Below are 17,904 nucleotides of genomic sequence, written 5' to 3'. Positions count from 1 at the left end.
TAAATAGAAGCCAAAATGCTATTTTGAACAAACTAAATCAAGAACAATTTGATTGTATGACACTTGAAATCAAAGAAAGTTTAGACAAATTAGAAAAAGAAGTTATAAATATAAAAAAGAATAAATATTTAAGAGACACAAGAGACTATAAACTAAATCAAGTTAGAACATTTTCAAAATATAGTTATCCAAATAAGGACCCAGAAACAAGAGATAATCTAAAAAATCCAAACGAATACCCAAATGAGAGATTAAATTCTGATAGTCAAAGAGATGATAAGGAGAGAAGAATAAATCCGAAATATAGGGAAATTAAATCATACAATCAGAGACATAATGATCATTACGGACAAACCCGTTTAAACAACTGGGACAGACCCAGAATACGATATGCTCAGAATAAAGAAAGATATCAAAATAGGGTTGACTATGGGAGAGAAAAAGATGAAAGGAGAGTAACATACGATGTAAAACCATGGGAAAGAATAAACTATAGAAAAAGACCAGTATATGAAGAGAGATCGAGGGAGAGAAACGAAAGGAGACCTATGTATAAAGATGTGAGACCAAAAGATAGGAATGGAAGGAGGGAGATTGAAAATGAGTCTCCATACCAAGAACCGGCCCATTTCTTGAGAAGGAGAGAACCCCTACCCACACACAACAGATTCCTAACCCTAGATGAATTTGAGGATCAGGATTTTTGGAGGAGCAGGGGAAAAGAAAGGCACAAAAGGGAAGACACCACAAACATGACAACACCTTACAAAAGACAAAGAAATTCGAGTGTAGAGGAAATAGAGGAGGAAAACATATCCAAAAAGGAAAAAAGAGAGAGGCCACAAAGAAATCAGATCCCATAAAGGGGATCTTTAATTTAAGTCAGAAAATTCTAACAGAACATCATAAAAAAGTACTAACAAAAGGCCTAAAATTTGCCCCAAATAGACCTCTGAACCAATTTGAATTTTACATAGATCTAAATAAATTTAAGAGAAATGTATGCCTAAAAAAATACTTTGCTAGAAACCCCATAGAACGACAATATAATCAAGAGGAGGAAACAAGACACACTAGACTAAAAGAAAAATCTACTTTTTATCCAAAACAAATGATCTCTGAAAAAATGGTCACATTTGAAACCATGGTAATGACGGAAATCAAAAAATTGGAGAAAAAAGAGAATTTTAATTATAATCTTACCATGCAAGAGAGACAAGCCTTAAAAGATCTAAAATCAGATACTGACCTGGTTATTAAGCCAGCAGATAAGGGAGGGGGGATAGTCTTAATGTCAAAAGAACTATACTGCAAAGAGGCCGAAAGACTACTATTAGATGCACACACATATCAAAAACTCAACTACAACCCCAGTAACAATATGAATCAAAACTTTTTAAATTTTTTTAACAAGGGAAAAGAGTTACAAATATTAAATGAAAAAGAATTCGACTTTTTAAATATTAAATATCCAAAAATTCCTGTATTTTACTTTCTACCGAAAATCCATAAAGATGTAAATAACCCCCCAGGGAGACCCATTGTAGCAGGAATAGACTCAATATCAAGCAGGTTATCCCAATATGTAGATATTCACCTTCAACCCCTCGTTAAGAAAACTACCTCATACATTAAAGACACCATTTCTATTTTAAATATTTTAAAAGAATGTTCCTGGAACCCAAACTGTTTTTTAGTCACCAGTGATGTTACGGCCCTTTATAGCAATATCCCACATAATTACGGGTGTAATGCCACTAAATTTTTCTTAACAAATACCTCAGATCTAACAAGCATTAAAATAGATTACATTTTGGAAGGTATGGACTTAATCCTAAAGAATAACTTTTTTTGGTATGGAGAAGAATTTTATCTCCAGATCAATGGTACGGCCATGGGGACCAAGTTCGCCCCCAGCTATGCTAATTTATTTATGGCCCATTGGGAGGAAGAGTTTATCTATGGCCAGCATGGCTGGAGGCAGAACTTGGTCACCTATGGCCGGTACATTGATGACATCTTTTTTATTTGGGAAGGAGAGGAAGGGGATTTAAAGACATTTCTAAACTATCTCAACAATAACACATGGGGAATAACACTCACCAACAACTGGAGCAAATCAGAAATCATATTTCTGGATCTACAAATATATATAGAAGATGGTAGTATTAAGACTAAAAATCACTTCAAAACTGTAGAAGCGAATAGTTTCATAGGTAGAGAAAGCTGTCATTTTGCCCCCTGGCTCGAGAACGCCCCTAGAGGGCAATTCCTACGTATTCGCAGGAATTGCACGGATCTCACCACCTTTGAGACCCAATCAAACAAAATCAAACAAGACTTCATAGAGAAAGGCTATGAGGAAATAAAGTTGGAAGAAGCTAGGAAAGAGGTAAAAACTCTGGAGAGGGAGAAGCTCTTAAAATACAAAGAGAAAAAAGATAATGAACTCAAAGAAATCCCCTTCATATGCAATTATAGCACGCAAAATCACAAAGTCAGAAATATTATTTCCAAATTCTGGCCCATTCTCCTTCAAGATCCGGTAGCAAAAACCTTCCTCCCTAAAAGACCCAGATTCATACACAGGGGAGTAAACAATTTACGCACGGCACTTACATCAAGCTTCCTAAAAGAAAGAAAAACAAATGACACATTTTTAAATTTAGAAAAGGGTTTTTATGGATGCGGAAGCTGTCTAGCATGTAAAAGAACTACCAGTAAAAAGAGACACATGAACCATTTTTTTAGCAAAGACGGAACTAAATATAAAATTAAAGAACTCCTGACTTGCCATTCCAATAATCTTATTTATTGCATGGTATGCCCTTGTGGTCTACAATATATAGGTAAAACCACAAGGGCACTGCATATAAGAATTGAAGAACATGGAAGGAATATATCTAAAGGGTTTGAGAACCATAGTGTCTCGGCCCATTACAAAATCCACCACAATTGCGAAACAGCCGATACCCAATTTTTTGCAATCAAAAAACTAGAAAAAGATTGGAGGGGAGGAAATTTTGATACAAAAATGAGTAAGAACGAGATGGAATGGATTTTTAAATTAAACACGCTCATCCCATATGGTCTTAACACGGACTTTGAGATGTGCCATTTTTTAAAATAAATATATGTTTTATTTCAATTTTAGGAGGTTCTGGTTCTTATGAAGGATTTTATTGGGTTTATATATGCCTTTTCAGTTTTGATATTGTTAATTTTACCCATTAGATATTTTTATATATGCTTTTTTCTGCTGCTTATAACTAGGATCCCTGATAATTATATCTATGCACCTTTAGGTCCTGGTTATATATATATTTCTATAACTCATTGGATCTCTTTTATTAATGCCCCATTCGGCCGCCTATAGCGAGAATTCACTAAGAAAATATTCATGCACTTTATGGTCCCGGTTATCTATTTATGTGTATTATTCATCTCCCCTACTGCTACAAGGGAACTTCTGCAAATTTCGCTATCTAAAACTATCGGTCCCTTTGCCATATTTCTATGGCTCCATTCATTAGAAAGACAGGAAAATAATATATTTATTATGCTGTTAATAATAAGATTGAAGAAATAATCAACATTTCCCCTCATTCAAACTTCTGCCATTATGAATGTATGTGTTTTTCTTATCCATATATCTATCTCCCATCACTGTGGAATGATACCACTCACTTCCGGGTATCGGCCGAGTGAACCGCAAGATGGAACGCATGACGTAACGGCCGAGAGACACGTGACCGGAAGTGACGCGGAAACCCGGAAATACATGAAAACGAGACGTGAATCGCAGGGCGTCACCGTTCCCATGGAGATAGCCCGCGAAATCACGGACTCTTAATTAAGGAACGGACTTTTAAAGACATATAAAAGCAGGAACAGGTCCCAAAGAAGAAACAGAGACTTTTTTTATCCAGTTGAAGAAGCTGTTAAAGCGAAACGCGTCCTGGAACTTGAAGAATATCGGTCTTTTATCATTTGGACTTTTTTATGCCTACACAGTGTTTTTATATTGCTATATATAGTTTTTTATTGTTATAAATAATCTTATGTAATAAATATACTTATATTTCCATAAACACTGGTGGCATTGTTCCTGCTCTTAAAGAAGGTGTGTGGTCCTGAACCACATATACCCGTGATCAGAGCCGATGTGGATGGCTCTGTGTCTGTGAGTACAAACCTGTTCTTTTTTTCACATACATTTGGAACCATACGGTACTGCACCATATATATGTTTTAACATTTCAGAATTTTAAAGACAACAAAATCCAGCAAAAAGAAGGGATAGGGTCGCCTCTACGGACCCCACAGGCGATCAAATTGAGCTATACATTATTAGCTCTCTAAAGTGTGAGTGGGAATTTTCCCTCTTAATTTAAATCTATTTTCATTTTTGTCACAGTTTACACTATGTTTGGTATATTCTGTTTTTCTTAAGGTACTGATTACCAACTTACAACACTTCTGTATATACCTAAAAGGTACTGTTTATATATATATTCACATGCTAAAGTTTAATCACTTATTGTAAATAGGAAAAAACACTATTGTTATAATATTGTATAGCGCTTCACCAGCACACTACTACTGAACACATATATATATATATATATATATACATACACTCCATGTATATGCATAAATAAGCATTTATAACAGTCCGAGGCAAGTACCTTCGTTGTAAACTCAGACCAGCTTACATAGTCATAAATAGAAGACAGCTTGCATAATTATTTATTTTAAAGAGCATAAAAACATCCAGTTCTAGAGTGAGAATACAGCTGAACAGAATCCAATTAGATGCTTGAACAACATCATCAATAGCCCAAGTTAGAATAAACACAGGAATAGGAAATATAACTTTGTTCTACCTCAATGAAATGCAAGGAGACTATTGCTTTAAAATAATTAAAACTGTGAATTGCCTTATTTTTTTCTGTCAATACTCACTTCAAGCAGACCAGCAGAATGTAACTCATAATGCTTTCATAATGAGCCGCAGGTTTTATTCTTGCTGGAATATTCAATATGCCAATAAAATGTGTTGGATGCTTAATGCTGCTGATGACTGTCTGCTTATAGACAGGGCAATGCTATCAGCCTGGCGCATAGAATAAATGTGTTTACTAGGCTCATAACTTCATCTAAGAGGGACATTCCAAGTACTGTAATCATTTACGTTCCTTGCATAGATTATTGTATCAGGAACTGTTCCTATCTCTTGGAAATATTGCTGCTGCAATCTGGCCACCTCTTTCACTCTCTATGACAGGAGCGCTATACTTCTTGCTGACCCATACATTAACGAGATCCTGTGATCTCCCCTGCTGGTCTTGGCCCATTGACATCGCGGCCCACCGGTCATTTGCCCGATGGCCAGTCTGGGCCTGGGCCGAATGGTTCTTATCCGCCGTCACATTCTATGTTACTATGTTATGCTTTTACTAGATATCCATTGCTATGGTCTCCTACTTGGGTCTCATAGTGTTAAAAGGACAGTGAATACCAGGTATATAACTGTACATAAATAGGCAATTCAATAACAATAATTTACTGTCTAAAGCACACAAAAAATCTTATAAAAAAAATGCTTTTATTCCATTAAAATGTTCTTTCATTTACCTTTAAATACCTTAATGTAATAAGAGGTATTTTTTTCTACAGCAATCAAAGGCATACATTTTAATCTCTGAATATATACTATAGGGCAAAAACATAAGACAAGTGTGAAGAAATAGAAACGGTAACAGTTTATTTTTATAAATTAACACAATTAGCTCAATCTTTGGTGTGACCACCCTTTGCATTCAAAAAAAGCATCAATTCTTCAAAGTATATTAGTTGCGTGGTGTGATAAGACATACGAATGAAGCAGTTGGCAAACTTAGTCATGGGTCAAGGTAGGCAGAAATGGATTTTGCCAGGAAGCCAGAAGACCTTTCACTGGAAATAAGGAACCTAAACATGGCATAGGACAAGGGATAGTTGAACAGTATTGGCACCAGTTTGTCACAACTGAACAGCAATCAGTTTATCTAATAATGTGAGACTGAGACACTAAGATGTATTTATTTTAAAAAGAAAAAAATGAACTAATTCATAAAACTCAGATTTCAATTACCCGATTCCTGGCTCAGAGGCAGCTTTGAGCTCCATTCTCATCAGTCCAGGGGAGATTAGTTTCATAAGCAAATGAACAACGTTTAATAATTCAGAGTTGCTTCCCGCTTGAGTTTGCACAGGAGAATTCTGCTTCAGAGAATACACTAATTCAGAAAAACATATGATGATCCAAGTTGGGTTATTTCTGGTGGTTTAAGTATAAGAAGCCAACCAACCATATCATTACAGATGGCTGAGGAAGCACGTTCAGGTCACTGAAACATTTGCTGTTTACTAGAACATTTTACTTCCGAAAGATCTACTTTTGATTGCAAACGTTTCCCAGCTTTAAATTTCAAAAAGATTCGTAGAAGGCCATAGCATGTAAAGATTGATGAGAAACAATTGCAGTCAAAAAAAAATTATATCCAATCTGCCTTTGTTCACCATAGATAAAACCTCATATTATTGCAGATGTAGCTTTAAAGGATTATAGAGGACTATAATTTAACTTGCATCTCTGTTTATTTTGGCACTTCCACTTAAAAAACTGCTCAATTTCAGCTCATGGATCAGAGCTGGGGCATCGATTGAAGTGGAAACTGTAGAGATAAAAAATAACAGAGTTGAGGATTGTTTTCCATTTTTGTGTATGTTTGTGTTAGTTTACTCTGAAACTATTTTTGAGCTCCATAGATTAAAATGTATTTGGACCAGCCTGCTGTTTCTGATTACCCTAGTGTAGCAGATCACGAATGCTATGGGAATTTGCATAAAATAAATAAAGTTGAGTGTCAGTAGCTGCATTATCAACATGGTTTAATTTCTGTTTACACTGCTGCATTTTTTAAAATATACTTTTTAATAGCAATCCGATTAACTGCAGACTAATTCATGAATTGCTGTACCTAATTCGGTATTCCTGTAAGGTTAACCTTGTGTTCAGTATATTTTTTGGAAATTAGTGTATGATAATCCCAGGTAACCCAGGGGTTGACAGTAGGTCACTGCAGATGCAAATTAAATATATTCTGATAATACTATGTTTTTAAAAAAAACATCAGTTTTGTAATGATCTAGTAGAGAATGTATGGCATTTTTTCCGATAGAATGTTTTTTTTTTAAATATAAAGTGCATGTTTGTGTAATTAACTATCCTGTATTTAAAGGTGCCTTGGTAATAACTTTTGCGCAGGTCCAAATCAGAGCAGTTGAAATGAAGATGAACATAATTTAGCAACAAGTAGATAAGCAACTGAAAGAATTGCTTTTTGAACTTGAATTATGCCTTTCTCTTCCATTAATTCTGAATCTTTTCTATAATATCGTATTGTTCTTCCAATGCTGCCATTCCTGAGCTCCTAGCTACTTTCAGCCCCTGGGAATAACAAGCTATTATCTTCTGTAATTTGCATCTAAACGTTAGACAGTTTAGATTCTTTTTCTCTTTTCGAGCCTTAACAAGTTGCCTTAAAGTGAGAGACAGGTTTATGTGGTTTACAGATGAGCAGGATTACGTATATATAAGAAATGCTATATTGGTCAGTTTAGAATTGTTCCTTGTGACAGGTCAACAAAGAAAGTAATAAAGTTCAGTTCCTATAACATTATGTAGCAGGTTGCTGATAACGCGTCATTCAGTAGCAAAACTATTCTGGAAATGTTTCCTTCATCTCAGCACTGTTTGTGTCTGCTGAAAATGTGTGCATTCAGGAAATGTTTCCTCCAGACCCAGTATTGTGTCTCTGGAAGCATGCCGCCGGACTATCCCAGGTTTCCATGTACAGTTCCATTATTGTTTTGTCTTGTATACCCAATTATTCTTTCTTAAATGAATACTACAGGCACCATAGCAGCCTTATATAAATGAGTAATACACTTTTTAAAACAGGTTTTTAAAAGGTGCATATTTCATGCCAGTTTTGTGAATGGGGAGTCACTGATTGACAAAGGGTGTCAGCTGACTGCCCGGCAGCACTCCGTCCCTCCAAAAAGTGACATTTCAGAAGTCAGATGCCGCCACGGGGGAGTATAGATCGGAGCTGGAAGCAACTTTGGATTTAAACTGTTCGAGAAACCTTTTGAAGAGTGTGCTGGTGCTTCCTGCGTACTGAGTAATACGTGGTTATACATTTTAACCCTTTCACTGCTAGAGGTGTGCCACTGAGTGCTTTGCAATGTGCTCGGTTTGTCTTTGGCAACTTTAAAAGGGTTAAACAAGATGATGTAACATTGCTGACTCCGCACATGGAAACCATTTTATTAAATGATATGCGTTACATATGCCTTAAATGAATATTTGGAATGCTAGTGTAAAAATCTTCTTAAAACTAAATGGTAAAGGAACCATCAGCCTGTTGAGTGAGCGAGAGGAGTGCATCAGTAATTTGTCACTAATAACTAATAAAACAGAGATATCCATAGGTGAGAATTAATATACACGGTATCACCCATAGAGTACATGATAAATTCTTACTATCAATAGTGAGGGTACACATGATGGCTGCTTCCTCTTTTTCCCACTCCTTCCTTATGCTACAGAGCTCTCTATTTTATTTACCTTGCACCTATAAGTGCACTATCCTACTGGAAATTCACACATCATTACTGCCATTTCCCCACTGCATTTTAAAGCAGGGTATCACTTGTCACAGTACAAATGACTCTTACTATAAGATCCCTGTGACTCATACTAACAAATCTAGCAGGTGAAAATGAAATAAATGACTATCTAGCCTTAACATTTATAGGACTAGTGAAAGACTCTGTGCAGTTTTAATTGGACGTTACATCATACAAGGTTCTTGGGTTTTCATTAACAGACATTTTTGAAACCCACAAACATCCATGTATGCAGATTATTTGGTTTGTTACTAATTAAACCCGACCATTACATTCTGAAATAGTTCGAATAACATGGTGAAAAGTAAATTCTCAGAAAACCATTAAAATTGTTCTAGAATTGGCAGATGTGTAGCATAGTGTTTGCAAAAAGGTAATGGAATGACATTTACATTTTAAAATCTTACACTCATGTACTTGTATACAGTACATAAGGTATTTTCAGCAAATTAAAGGCAAACATCTTCCCTTTACATATTAGCAGGCTTTGATTGCTATAATACAGTGGTTCCCAAACGTTTTAGGTTCAAGGTGCCCTTAATATTTCAGTATTTTTCCAAGGCGCCCCAAGTCACGAATTCTAGTTTGTATATCTGTATAGCGCTGCCACATTTACTGGCGCTATAGTGTAATGTACAGTGTTGGTGCTTGTATACATTTATTGTGTTTTAATATAGTGGTGTGTGTGTGTTTGTATGTGACGTTTGTGTTTGATTGCAGGGGTGTGACTGAATGTAATGTTCAGTTTTAAATGTGGATGTACATTTGTGTGAAGTATTTGTGTTTGAGTGAAGGTGTGTGTTTGTATATATTTTTTTGTTGTTTAAATGCAGGTGTGTTTTTGTATGTAATATTTGTATTAGTTTGCAGGAATGTGCTTGTATGTTGTGCTGGTGTTTGACTGCTTGGATGTATGCACATACATACATACTTACACAGATATTCATGCACATTAACACACAGATGCATATAAATACACCGACACATACACACAAATTCATATAGACACGACACATATAGATACACACCAACACGTACACACATAGATACACACCGACATATGCACACATGCACCCTGACACACACAAACATTGATACATGCCCACACCATGACACATATACACACTGACATAAAAACACACACTCTGACACACAGATGCACATACACAGATGTGTGCGCACTGACATATATATATATATATACACACACACACACACACACACTCATACACATACACACTTATTCACACACTCACACACATACAAACACTCATACTCACACTCAAACTCATTCACACACCCATACACATCCACACACTCACACATACAAACACTCTTACTCATACACGCAAACTCATACACATACGCACACTCACATACACACACACACACAAGTTATTTATTTTTAATATCTCCAGCCACCCTCCTGTCAGCTTACATTATGTGCCATGAGGGTGGCTTAGTGTCCTGCTGCTGTGGGAGTGATGTGTCTTGATCTCTTCATGCTGCCTCCTCTCCCTCCTGCGCTGTCTCCCTGCAGGATGCTGGGAGGAAGTGACAGGTTGTCACTTCCTCCCAGCTGGCCGTCATTACAGGGGCCCAGTGGCACTCAACCGGGTCCCTGTTGAGCAGCAATGTTTCCCCGGTGCTATAATCACCTCAGCACCCCAGGGTGCCGCGGTACACAGTTTGGAAACCTCTGCTATAATAGATAAAATAGATAGAATACCGTATTCCACTTACCCTGTTATAGAAAACAAAATCTGTTCTTGCATAATAGCTCTGTTGTAAAAAAATCATGTGTGAGATTATACTTGAAAACAAACTATATTAATGAGAAGCACCATCATTACTTATCCCTGAGTTTGGTTTCAACATGAAACCAACTTGCAATATTTAGACCCAAATTAGGATGTTAGAAAAAAATCCAGTTAAAATGTGATGCAAGAGAAGACTCATAAACAACATTTCTACAATGAGTAAAATTATTCAGAAAATACAAAAAGGTGATATACCAACATTTCAACATTAACAGTGTTTTGTCAAGCATGGATGCTAAGCTTGCAAATCTTGTTTAAACCATCAAGGTCCAATGAGAGAACTATTCTGGCATAGCAAACAAGCACCACTTATAGGTATCAGGGTTTGTATACAGCTGCAAATGTTTAGTAAACAGGACAATCCAGGGTGGCATTGAGTATTTAGGTACCAGGGTGTTATGATGGCAATAGTTATCACCTAAAATACTGTAGATTGCTATAAACCGGTTGGAGTGGTTTGGATGTTCAGATGCAAGGTTATATAATAATAATTATAATTTAGATTGTGAATTTACTGGAATTAAGAAAATAAATTTCAGATATGAACGCTTTTTAAAAAACTGGTACAGCTTATATGCACGACAACGATATTCGAATATAGTTTACCATATATCTCTCTGTCTCCTACAGCTTAACCCTGTGATGAAATAACCGGGATCATCCGCTATCACTATATCGGAAGACTCACCGGAACCCTCTACCGGAGATTATCCAAGTTTGAGAATTTTCCCTGTTGATATGTTCAGCTTCAGCGTCAGCCAGAAAGAGGGAGTAGCTTAGGAGTTCTTTGGAATTTTCCCATGCTGTGTAAAATGACAAAGAGCACTCTGATTGGCTTAAACCCACCAATCAGTGTTCTTAGCCTAATTGCGGGTCGGGGCAAGGCTTTATAAGCCTTGCCCCGCCCTGCAGAGCTCAGTCTGCGCTGAGCCCTCCATGGGTGAAGAAGGATTATTTTTTTTGCGCTCGGGTTTTTTTCTTTTTCGTCAGGTTTTTTTTTTTGTTACATTTTATTTACAGGGTAGTAATTTTATTCCCTCTCACTATTTTTTAGGGTGAGGGGGATAGGTAGGGCCTTTTTTATTTGGGTGGGGGGTGGGTGACTAGGGGCTTGATGGATGGGGGTGTTATTTGATTTAGGGCCCAGGGGTGGGGGCCGGGGGGGAGGACAGTAGGTCCCCCCCCTCGTTATCTTTATGGCCCCCACCCGCCGCCCAGGGGTGTGGGCCAGGGGTGGAGGATAGTCGGTTCCCCCCTTCATTATCACTATGGCCCCCACCCGCCACCCAGGGGTAGGGGCCAGGGGGGGGAGGAGAGTAGGTCCCCCCATTATCATTATGGCCACCACCCGCCGCCCAGGGGTTGGGGCGGGGGGAGGACAGTAGGTCCCCCCCCTCGTTATCTTTATGGCCCCCACCCGCCGCCCAGGGGTGGGGGCCGGGGGGAGGACAGTAGGTCCCCCTCCTTTATTATCATTATGGCCCCCACCCGCCGCACAGGGGTGGGGGCCTGGGGGGAGGACAGTAGGTCCCATCCCCCCCCCCCATTATCATTAAGGCCCCCACCCGCCGCACAGCCGTGGGGGCCTGGGGGGGAGGACAGTAGGTCCCCTCCCTCATTATCATTATGGCCCCCACCCGCCGCACAGGGGTGGGGGCCTGGGGGGGAGGACAGTAGGTCCCCCCCGCCGCTCAAGGGTGGGGGCGGGGAGGACAGTAGGTCCCCATCCCCTATTGTAATTTATGGCCCCCACCCACCGCGCAGGGGTGGGGGCCGGATAGTAGGGATTTTATTTTACAGTGAGCAGCCACAGGCTGCTCACTGTTTAGTGGACATGCCCCTACTCGCGGTATAGCGAGTAGGGGCATTGGGGAGATTTTATTCTCCTTTATACTATTATGGGGGTCATATTGACCCCCATAGAGTGGGGGGGGGGGGACCCGGGGGGCTTATGAAGTAATCTTTACATATTACAAGGAGGGAGCTGCACGCCGGTAGCTCCCTCCTTGTAATAAACTGAACGAACAAACGAACACAGATACACAGTGTTTGTTTGTTCGTCTGATTTTTCTATTCATTCATTGTTCTGTCTGATGAATGAATGAATAGATGAAATTCCCGTTTGCATGTCCAGGTGTTTCACTGGGCATGTGCGGGAATTACCAGATTTTACTAATTTTATAACAGGACAGGAGGCTTCATATTTTGCATAATCTTTCTTTACTAAAACTCCAGCAGCACAGGTTTAACAATAAAGTTTAGTGAAAAAAAACATTGCCATAGGGTATAAAAGGCCCTTCCTCTTGCATCATTTCCTCTTTTTCTTTGCTGCTCCAGTCAGACAGGTCAGAGTATTTTATTCTCTGCTATTGAATTTACATTTACTCTGTCAGAGTGTCCTTTCTCTGCTCATACTTACTATTGAATTTACATTTACTCTGTCAGAGCTTCCTTTCTCTGCTCATACATACTACTGAATTTACATTTACACTGTCAGAGCTTCATTTCTCTGCTCATTCTTACTATGGAATTTACATTTACCCTGTCAGAGCTTCTTTTCTTTGCTCATACTTACTGTTGAATTTACATTTACTCTGTCAGAGCTTCCTTTCTCTGCTCATTCTTACTATGGAATTTACATTTACACTGTCAGAGCTTCCTTTCTCTGCTCATTCTTACTATGGAATTTACATTTACTCTGTCAGAGCTTCCTTTCTCTGCTTATTCTTACTATGGAATTTAGATTTACTCTGTCAGAATCTTGTATTCTCTGCCCATTCTTACTATGGTTTTACATTCACACTGGGTTTGATGGATTGTCTCTATATTTGATTATCACTATTTATTTTCTTAAATTTTTCCCTTTCTCCCCTATATCCCCACCTGTACTACCTTTGCTTCCCTATCACTATCTTCCTGTATTTATTTCGCGATCGCGGCAAGTTACCATGATCGCGCTTATCAAACCAGGGACTGGGGCATTGGTTATGGTCAGCGGGAGGGGGAGTGTGGGAATCCGCGTTACCGGCATTAAGATTTGCATTCGAACGGCGGCCATTTTGGGTATCGCAGACCGCGAGATCCAGTGGGGCCAGCCACCTTCCCAGACCGTGATTCACACGGTCTGGAATGCTCTCATTTCTCCTACAGGGTTTTTCAATGCCTGTCAGGAGCTGTGATATACAAAGCACCATGTGTATATGTGTGTGTGTGTGTATATATATATATATATATATATATATATATATGTATGTATATGTGTGTGTGTATGTATATGTGTGTATGTATGTGTATATATATATATGTATGTGTGTATATATATATATATATATATATATATATATATATATATATGTGTGTATGTATGTGTATATATAGATGTTTCACAATGTATTTCATGCATTAGGTTAGCTCAATGGGCTAATACACTAGCAGTACACTGTCCATATCTTATGGTTCACAGGTTCTATCCCCACTGAACTAGATAAAATAGGAATCACCTATTTGGGTAACCAGAGAATGTGTTCACGATTTTATATCTTGTGATCTATTAATTCTGTGTATTTTTCGTATCCACGCTGGCGGGCCGCAACTGCTAGCCGCGCTGTCGTTTTGGCGCGAACGGCGGCCATCTTAGATCTCGCACCTGCGAGACCCACGACTGCCATTTGCGACCCTAGCGGTTATGACTCACACGTTGGATATGTATAGTTAAGTATTTCCATTAAACAATAATTTACTGTGGAACATTGCTGATAACAAACTGCACTGTACATTAACCATTACACTGCTGCAGAGTGTCTATACAGAGGTGACCCCTCTCAGTTGGGGGTGAACCCCACTCACGCTCCTGCCAATACCATAACAGGAGTGACCCCCTATGCTGGGTGACCCCCAAGCGGAGCCATACAGCACTTGGTGCAGGATTTATTCAGGGGTGACCCCCTTTCAGATGGGGTGACCCCCCACAGGCTCAAAGAGACACAGTGCACGCAGGTTCAACATCCTGCCATACACTAACAAGATGACTCTATGCAGTGAATATCGGACACCCACACTACGACTGGGGTGATCCACGCACCTCCTTACCAAGGAGTGAGGAAATTGCAAATGTACAGGCTCCACAATTCATATATTGTTGGGTGAACCCAAACCAAACCAAACAGGCCCTCCACCCTTGACGGGTGCGGCCCACTTATACGACCGCTCATCCCGGTCGCACAGAGGGTGACCCCCTCTTCAGGCCACTCGACCCCTTGCGACCTGAGGGTCTCGGGTCAGATAACACTGGGTGACCCCCAGTCATTAGTGGAAGCCGACTGTACTACTACTCATGTACTTCAGTACCTGACATTTTCCTGTCTTTCACAGAGAGGAATACTCCACTACTTCATGTTAAGTGACTCACCACAATCACCACCATCTGACTTCCAGTCAATGATAAATTCGGCGGTGGCTGCCTCAGTGGAGAAGGCTATTGCCACTGGTGCAGATCCCGAAAACAGACACCGACACCGCAACGGCCACTGAAACGGAAGACACTGACTTCCTTAGAGAAGTCCCCAGAATAAAACTATCCAAACGTTATTTTCTGTGCACTTTATTATTGGGGCGACCCCCCTTACTACTGGGGTGACCCCCACACTCAAAGATGTGCATTCACCAATGGATTACTGTGCACTTTTTTATTGGGGTGACCCCTTTATAGGAGGCGACCCCCACAGGCTCAAGTGTCACAGTGCAAGCAGGCTCATCCCCTGCTATACAATTAAGAGTCACAGTACAAGCAGGCTCATCCCCTGCTATATCATTAAGAGTCACAGTACAAGCAGGCTCATCCCCTGCTATATCATTAAGAGTCACAGTGCAAGCAGGCTCATCCCCTGCTATACAATTAAGAGTCACAGTGCAAGCAGGCTCATCCCCTGCTATACAATTAAGAGTCACAGTGCAAGCAGGCTCATCCCCTGCTATATCATTAAGAGTCACAGTGCAAGCAGGCTCATCCCCTGCTATATCATTAAGAGTTACAGTGCAAGCAGGCTCATCCCCTGCTATATCATTAAGAGTCGCAGTGCATGCAGGCTCACCCCCTGCTATATCATATGTATATATGACTCAATGCATGGTACCCACAATACGACTAGGGTGATCCACATACTCCTCACTGAGGAAGGGGAAAAATGTTGCAGTAATCAGGCTCCAACACTCGTCTGCGGACTTCTGTGCACTTTATTATTGGGATGAACCCCTTTACTACTGGGGTTATTCCCCCACTCGCAGATGCGCATTCCACATGGAACTATGGCCGGAGGTGCTCTAGGTGTCCTAACACATTTACACATGTACCTAGTCCATATATATAGATATATATATATACTCAACAGACGGAAAGGTCAACATATGACCTCTCACTCAAGACTTTCAACCTAGGTTAATTGCAGTGGCAACCTCAATGCAGACAACAATCACCAATAGGCTGGGTCAGGGTCTTGTAGACACTGTGAACCATGGTACCCCATCTGCCTATGAATTCATGAGCTACTAGGCCCAGGGCCAAGCACCCATATACAAAGGACAAGTGCAAGTATTCCATCATGGACCCTCCAAATAATTACATCAAGCCTGGGAACAGAACCTCGATGTGCCGGAAAGTTATCCAAACAACATATTAAGGAAATCTCCGGAGACTCCACGGATTTGACCGCTGCACGGTCAGTCAACACACAGAGATCGACGAAATGGGGGTTGCCAGGCCTTCATCCACGATCCATACAATTGTAGCCACAAAACCGAGGACAAGGAGACTGTGTGTTCGACTCCGGGTCGCACGCCCTCACTCACTTCACCCCAACAACAGAATATTACTGAGAAACAGCTATACTCTTACATTTCTCCGGTTTCAACGCTCTCATGGTGTAACCATGGGCAGCGGTCTACCTTGTTATGAAATAAGGAAGCTACCTCTACTCGAGTAGGTAGGCTAGATTACTCCGGATGGCCAAAGGATAGGACATAGGATTCCTCTATACTCCTGGGCTGAACGACCCAGTAGGGTAACTTAGCTCCATGAACTAATGCTTAATCTGGATACCTGGTCCACCATTGGGGTTCGAAGTCCACATCTTCCAATACCACCCCTCTACGGGTACTGGAGGACCACAAATCTCACATATGAGGAAACTTACTTATTTCCAAGAAGCGCTGGGCATTCGCTCCAGACGTCACTGATTAACTCGGGGATAATTTTATGCTCACAGTAGTCGGGAGACTACCATTCTGGCACCATCCTACAGCTTCCCCACACCTAGGTGGGTTCAATCATTAGGATTGGACGGATACATACCCGTCCAGGATAGTCATACCAGGGACCCATTTGTCCATTTTGTTTTTTCATCGACGGGACCAAATAAATCAATTCACGTGTCTATCATTAAGGTACGACCCATGGTACCCAAGAAACTTTTATAACCGGTCATGGCGCCCTTTGCCACAAGGGAATCCACTACCTCACCTATCTAGACTACAAGACGTTACTTACTACACACGTAATCGACAATCAGTCTCTAGGGCTGGAAGGCTCGCTGCACATACCCCTACCAGAGAACCATGATCTGGAGAAGAGACGGCCGGCGTCGAGATTACCGACAACCTACAGCTAGCCTGGGACAGATCCGATAGTTGTATTCTCCTACATTTGGACAATATCTCGGCAACCGACTACACAAAACACCTGGACGGAGTCTGGTATCGGACTCTAATAATATCGGAGGACATTTACCATTTCTAAATTACACGCAAGGTTACCCTACGACTAGGATTCCCTCAGAAGATTACCTATATCATGAACTGGGTTTCGTGACAACAACTGACAACTGGACTCCTTGGTCACCATCGCATCACGGAGATCTGGGTGACACGCACCTCGCCACTACAGCAGAATCGAAGGGGCTCCCGATCCTATTGACTCCATTCTGGGCTATCCACTGCCCTTCCGCTGTCTCCCATTTTATGGACAACCCACAAGATACCATCGGAGACTTTGGCGGCTCATACTCCACAACAGGACTTTTCGTATGCTGCGAGGCGTCATACGCTCCAGAACCAGTATCGGAATACACTCGGTTATGGGTTTTAGTTGTGGTTCTCTCTATTCCTACGGGTTTGTCCTATGGATTTGGATACTCACTCCAACTAACCCTCGAGGAATCTCACAATCGAGACAGCCTCTCTCTCCCCCTTTGTATACTATACCTTTCACACCAGTTATGGCCACCACCTTACCGAGTGGGCACGTTGACCATTGCTCATATGGTTGCGGTGATCAATTGGTTATCAGTCATTC

This window comes from Pelobates fuscus, chromosome 5 (assembly GCF_036172605.1).
Source record: "Pelobates fuscus isolate aPelFus1 chromosome 5, aPelFus1.pri, whole genome shotgun sequence".
NCBI classification, from domain to species: Eukaryota; Metazoa; Chordata; class Amphibia; order Anura; family Pelobatidae; genus Pelobates; species Pelobates fuscus.
The sequence above is the reverse complement of the archived record's forward strand: the minus strand, read 5'-3'. Positions refer to the sequence as shown.